The 6,737-nt window shown below is 42.8% G+C and overlaps 1 long non-coding RNA gene across 1 annotated transcript; it reads left to right on the forward strand.

The window, feature by feature from the left end:
* The first annotated feature begins 4,278 nt into the window (after window positions 1-4,278).
* Window positions 4,279-5,036, forward strand: LOC121996409. Its single transcript, XR_006116076.1, has 2 exons — window positions 4,279-4,831; window positions 4,942-5,036. It is a non-coding gene; the product is annotated as an uncharacterized LOC121996409 (long non-coding RNA).
* The last annotated feature ends 1,701 nt before the right edge of the window (window positions 5,037-6,737 follow it).

Below are 6,737 nucleotides of genomic sequence, written 5' to 3' on the forward strand. Positions count from 1 at the left end.
ATTGCTTGAGTTTGTGGTTGCTGCATTTATATGCTGCATATTGTTTGGATACCTATGTTTGATCATTGTTGAGAAAGGTTTGAGGTTGAGGGATATTGTGAGATCAGATATTGTGATATGTTGATTTTTAATAATTTATGAGAGTAAATGTTATGTGGTTGTCGGATGATCTGTTACTAGATATTGTTTTGATGATTTATTAGTGGATAACTATTTTGATGATCTATTATTTGGGTTGTCATTGATGGTGATATAGTAAGTGTCTTGTATGATATTCACAGATTTGATGATTATAGTTGGTGATCAGATATAGATCAGGTGCTAGAGAATTTACGGTTGAGTGTGCCTATGAATTTTAATAAATCTGGTTAGTTGTGATTAGTTAACAGGATGATAAAATTGATATTTGCTTCCTCTGATATTGGACTATGTGGATAAATAATGATTTGATGTTTGGAATATTAATTTACTCTCATGGGGAGTAGAGACTTATTCATCTGATATTATGTGGGCTGATATTTTTGAGGATAAAAAAATGAGAGTGTCTTGATGTTCTTGAATTCTGACTTTATCTTTTGGGTCGTACACCTTTATACATATGATTATTGTGGGTTTCTAGTAGATTATACCCGAGTGGTTAGACATACATGTCTGATTGTTTATTGGAGGTATTTGTCAATTAAAAACTATGTTGTGGAATGTGCACATATGTTTGAGTGTTTTATTGGATGTATCTTATCGATCTAATCTGAGTTGTGATATGTGCAGATGTGTTGGGTGTAATATTTGAGGTATCTTGTTCATTATATGATTGTTTTGAGAGTATACTTGTGTCGATTATGATTTGTTGGAAGTATTATGTTGATTATACTCTTGGCATAGGTGTATATAGGACATGTGAGTGTTGTTTGAGGTGTTTTGTCGATTATACCTATGTTGGTATATGCACACGGGTTCGGTATGCATTGTTGGAGGTATCACGATGATTTATACCTATGTTGTGAGTATGTTTGGTGTTACTAATTGGAGGATTATGTCGATCATACATATGTTGTGTGTGCTTCTGTGACAGATGTATAGTGGGTAGCATCATGATGATTCTACCTATGTTAAATGTAGGATGTGGAGTGTCTACATTATATCATTTGTTGGATTAACTCATCAACTAATTCTCCTATCAGTGGATGACCCACTAGGATGCTGATAGAGTTGATGATGGATTTGATTAGTTTACTAGGTTGTTATAGCCTAAGCTAACCACAGTGATTTGTGGTAGAGAGATCTTGTACATTCTCTAGCTGGATAGTTAGGTTCCTTGGGGTACTTATGTATTATTTTATGGTGGAGAGTTGCTCCCACATATTACGGATTACTTGTAGCGAAGCATTGCCCCTATATTTATTGCGATACATATTTCAGATTATTTGTAGTGGAGTGTTACTCCTACATATTGAGGATTTCTGTGGTAGAGCGTTGCTCCCCCATATGTGGTATTTCTGTGATGGAGCGTTGCTCTCACACTGGAGGATCTATGCTTAGATGATTTTTATCGATGGTGATCATATTTCAGACTTATTGTCAGAGATCTTATGGTTAGAAATGTCTGTGATATGGACATTATGTGTCATGATTTTACCATTAGGGTTTAGGAAGCCTTAGATGTTTTCAGAGACTGGATGATTTTGGTATTCCCAGGATGTTTGGATCAGTTTCCATTATCTTTGTTGACGATGTTGTGATTTATTTTGGATCCACAGTGAGTCACGCACATCATCTTTGCATAGTTCTAAAGATGTTTCGATGGAAACGTCTAGATGTGAAGATCAGTAGTACGTATTTTGATTGTCTTCTGTGAGATGTTTGAGACACGGTCACCAGTAGGAGTATACCGTGGTTCCACAGGAGATCGAGGTTGTTACCGTTGGGAGTAGACGGAGTCTATAGAAGAGGCTCGCAACTTTCTTTGTTTGGCTCGATATTTCCGGAGATACGTTGAGGGTTTCTCACGGATTGCTATACTACTTACACGTCTGACCAGGAAAGGCGTGAAGTTCACTTGGACTGAGGATGGCAAGACCAGCTTCTAGGAGCTGAAGCGGAGGCTAGTGTCGGCTCCGATTTTGGTTTTACCTTCTGGAGAGGACGGATATGTCCTCTACACCGACGCATCTATTCAGGGTTTTGAGCGTTGTTCTGATGCAACACGATATGGTAGTCTCCTATGCTTCTCGTCGGTTGAAGGAACACAAGAAGAACTACCCTGTACATGATTTGGAGCAAGTCGCCATTATTTTTGCCATGAAGATTTGGTGACATTATTTATATGGCGTTACATTTGAGATTCTCACTGACCATAAGAGTCTCAAATATCTGTTTACTTAGAAGGAACTTAATCTCCGACAAAGGAGATGGATGGAGTTCCTGAGCTAATGTGGTTGTCGATGCGCTTAGCAGGAAGTCCGGAGGGACTTTAGCTTGCCACCGAGTTGTGGTCACAGACTTGATTTAAGGTTTCTCCAATTTGGGCCTTGAGGGGTAAGGACAGACAGAGCAGGGTACTCTGGTTACCATGGGTGCTCAGTCGTTGATCAGGACTAGGGGCTGATCAGTATTTGCAATTTATTTACAGTCAGATAGCTTCCGGGCAGCAGACCGAGTTCACACGAGACGAGGAGAGTGTTATACACTACCGAGGCAGATTTTGCGTGCTTCAGTCTCATCCGGTCTTATAGGAGTTACTTCCAGAGGCTCATCGCTCATGATTTGCTGTCCACCCAGGCGGTACCCGTATGTACCAAGATTTGAGATGTTTCTATTGGTGGAACGACATGAAGGACGACATGAAAGAAGACATCGCGGATTTTGTAGCTAGATGTCTTGTCTGTCAGCGAATGAAGGCCGAGCACCAGAGACCTGCAGGATTACTTCAGTGGATTCCTATTCCTGAGTGGAAGTGGGATCATATTACCATGGACTTTGTGGTGGGTTTGCCGAGGACACGACGAGGCCATGACGCGATTTGGGTAATCGTAGATCGATTAACCAAATCCGTGCACTTCTTAGCGATTCGGAGGACTGATTCCCTGGATCGATTGGCAGATCTGTATTGCCGAGAGATTATCAGACTACATGGTGTTCCATTGAGTATCATTTCGGATAGAGATCCATGGTTCACGTCTCGTTTCTGGCAGAGTCTGCAGCAGGCCTTGGGCACACAGCTCCGTTTCAGTACAACTCTCCATCCACAAACAGATGGACAGTCATAGCGGACCATTCAGACTTTAGAGGACCTGCTGAGATCGTGTGTATTGGATTTTTGAGGCAGTTGGAAGGACCATCTGCCATTAGTAGAGTTCGCCTACAACAACAGTTTACATTCGCCTGTCCCGATGACACTGTTTGAGGCGTTGTATGGTAGGCCTTGTCGGACATCCACCCTCTGGATGAGGTTGGGAAGGCCCAGTTGTTGGGACCTCATAGAGCCTAGCATGATGCAGAGTTGGTTCGTACTATCAGACGGAGGATGTCAGAAGCGCAGGACCGCCAGAAGAGTTATGCTGATCGGAGACGCAGACCACTAGAGTTCTCTGTTGACGACCATGTATTTCTGCGAGTTTCACCCACGAAAGGGGTGAAGAGATTTGGCCTCAGAGGTAAGCTAGCTCCGCGGTACATTTGCCCTTTCGAGATCTTGGAGAGGATCGGAGCGGTAGCTTATCGACTGACACTACCACCGTCCCTGTCAGACGTTCAAGATGTGTTCCATGTATCGATGTTGAGGAGATACGTACATGACCCGACACATGTGCTGGCAGATATTCCAGTTCCAGTTCAGCCTAACATTACATATGAGGAGGTTCTGGTACGGATTCTCGACCGGAAAGAGCGTCAGTTGCGGAACAAGACTATCCGGCTGGTTAAAGTCAGATGGCAGCATCATTCGGACAAGGAGGCTACTTGGGAGCTCGAGGATACTATCTGAGCTCGATATCCCCATCTTTTCACTTGAGGTATGTGATTTATTTACCGTTCAGCATTTATACTTTATGTCTGTTGTTAGTACTTGCTGATGGTAGATAACGAAATTTGGGGACCAAATTTTTATTAGTGGGGGAGAATGTAAAATACCGGAAAATAGGCGAATATTAATAAGGGAATTTTCCGGAATTTTTGGAAATTTTTCGAGAATTTTTCGGAGCTCGTACGGACGAGTTGACGGGGACAAAAACGGGGCCCGGAAAAGCCTGTTTAGGTTACCCCGTTTAAGCGAGGAAATGTTTATATTTACATTTCCTTTTCTTTATTTTCTTTTATTTTTTTTTTCTTCCCTCAACGCCGAACTCGTGCCATTTCCCTTTCCTCTTCCGCGCGTGCCGAAGCCCGAAGCCGAGCCCTAACCGCCGGCCCGGCGTTTTCTTCCTCACCGAAGCTTTAAACCCGTCGGCCATCTCCTTTTCTTCTTTCTCCAGAGCCGAACTCCTCTTCCCACTGCTGCCAGCGACGGCAAATGCTACTGTACAACGCTGCCGACGCCCTTCTCTCGATCTCTGCTGCCGGCGACGAGAGCCAACGCCGACCCCCTGTCGCCCTAGCTGTGGAGATACCGAGCACTAGCTGATCGCCTCCCTCGTCTGCACGCCCTACTCCCTCTGCCGTCGGCATCCGAGCCCTAGCGCCGATTTTTCTTCTCCTCTTCCGAGTTTAGGCTGCCTCCAAGTTGTGCTGTTCGGGGGATTTAGGAATTAGGGTTTGCTGTTGGTTGTTCTTGGGTTCGGCAGCCATTTTCCAGCGGCTACCTTTCTCTGGTAGCAACATCCCTGCTGTGGGTGAGGTAAGATCAGTGAATTATTTTCTTGAGTTAGGTTGTTGTTGGAATACTATGTTTGAACCCTAAATCTGATCCGTGGTCTCCACTCTTGCCATTACCTTTGATCCGGACAGTGTAGGGGAATCTTGAAGAGAAGTGTTTACTGTAAGTTTTCTTGGATTTGGCAGCTACTTCCATCCAGCAGCAAGGAACCGCTGTGGAGGTTAAGGTGAGGCATAGGAATTTAATATATGCTGTTGATCATGTATGAGTTGATTTAGGTAGGAATTGGTACATATATAATTTCTTATGCATTTGAATTAGGTGATTGATTATGTAGAGGTGTAATCATGTGAAAATGGATTAGGTGTGGAATTGGTCTGATGGTATGATTAGGGTTAAGGTAAATTAACCCTAGTTAATTGTTGGATTTATGTTAGCTTCTCGTGGATTTGATTTAGCTATTTTATCTATATGAAATTAGCTAAACCTGGAAACTATAAATATTACAAGACCTTGACGCGAGACGAGTATCTCGACGTCAGATTTGAGCTTTACGAGTGTAGTTGAGTAGGGTGGATTTCGAGTCAGAGTACTATAGTTGTGATTACTATTATTAACTGCGTGGTTGTGACAGCCAGAGGCTAAATAGATTATATATATAACTGCGTGGTGATGTTTTATTTTGTTGTTATTATTCCAGCCGCCTGTGGCTGAGGTATTTGTGAGATGTAGAAAAGTTTCAGATTGTCCACCGTACAGGGGAGATGCTGCCGAATTTTTCTCGGACAGGGACTCCTCTGGGGCGTGACACCTGCAAACCCAGTTCGAAGTATGGATGATCACCAAGATAGGCTTCGAACTCCCACTTGACGACACGGGCAAATTAGTATCATACCAGAGCTATGACGCATCCTTAATAAAGAAAGTAGAGGCGAACGCAAAGGTAACCTGCATACTCCAGTGTGGTCTGACAAAGGAGGAACTCAATAGAGTAGGACCGTTCTCAAGTGCAAAGGAGCTATGGGAAAAGCTAATCGAACTACATGTGGGCACATCAGAAACCAAGGCAAGTAAGCGAGATATGCTTTTCAATAAATTATATAATCTCAAAATTCAGGAAGGAGAAATAGTACTCCAGCTTCACGTCAGAATTCGAGATCTACTTCAATTAAATTAGATGAACTCTTCTCTGAATTTGAATTACATGAGCAAACTAATGCATGCTCAGTCGAGAAGGGTATAACTTTGGTTGCAGGTAGTAGCAGAACACTCGAACCAAGATCAAAGTGCAGAACCGAACCTGAGTCAGAAGAAGAAACTGACTCAGACGATGAAGACGACAAAGATGACAAACTTACGACTGAACTCGTCAACTTAGTAAGGAAGCTCTACAAGAAGAAGAAAGGCTTCAACAAGAAAGACCTCGAAGGCAATTCAATCCAAGGAGGCTCAATCGAAGTCAAAGGCAAAATTTGAAGTGACATGTTACGGCTGCAATCAGAAGGGGCACATCAAAGCCAACTGCCCAAATCAAAAGGATGCAAAGAAGCAGCAACGGAGAAAGAAAGCTCTGAAGGCGACTTGGGACGAGTCATCCTTAGAAGAATCCAACGACGAAGAACTCGAACAGACAAATTTTCTCGCAATAACGGTCCGGGACTACATCAATGGATCCGGAAGCGAGGATGAATCAGAAGCTGAGTTTGAGAGAAGCCACGGATCCGTATTCATTTTCGAAGGGCCTGACCCCGCTGTAAGTATCCCATGTTTGCACAATTTAGTAAATTATTTAATGCGAAAATTAGCAAAATCAAATATTAGGATCAAGTCACTTCTAAAGGAGGTAACAACCCTTAAATAAGTGACTAACTTCAAATCCTTACCTAATCCAGTTCAGACTGGAAACTCAACTCAAGTCCAAAAACTT

The sequence above is a fragment of the Zingiber officinale genome, chromosome 6A (assembly GCF_018446385.1).
Source record: "Zingiber officinale cultivar Zhangliang chromosome 6A, Zo_v1.1, whole genome shotgun sequence".
Classification (NCBI taxonomy): domain Eukaryota; kingdom Viridiplantae; phylum Streptophyta; class Magnoliopsida; order Zingiberales; family Zingiberaceae; genus Zingiber; species Zingiber officinale.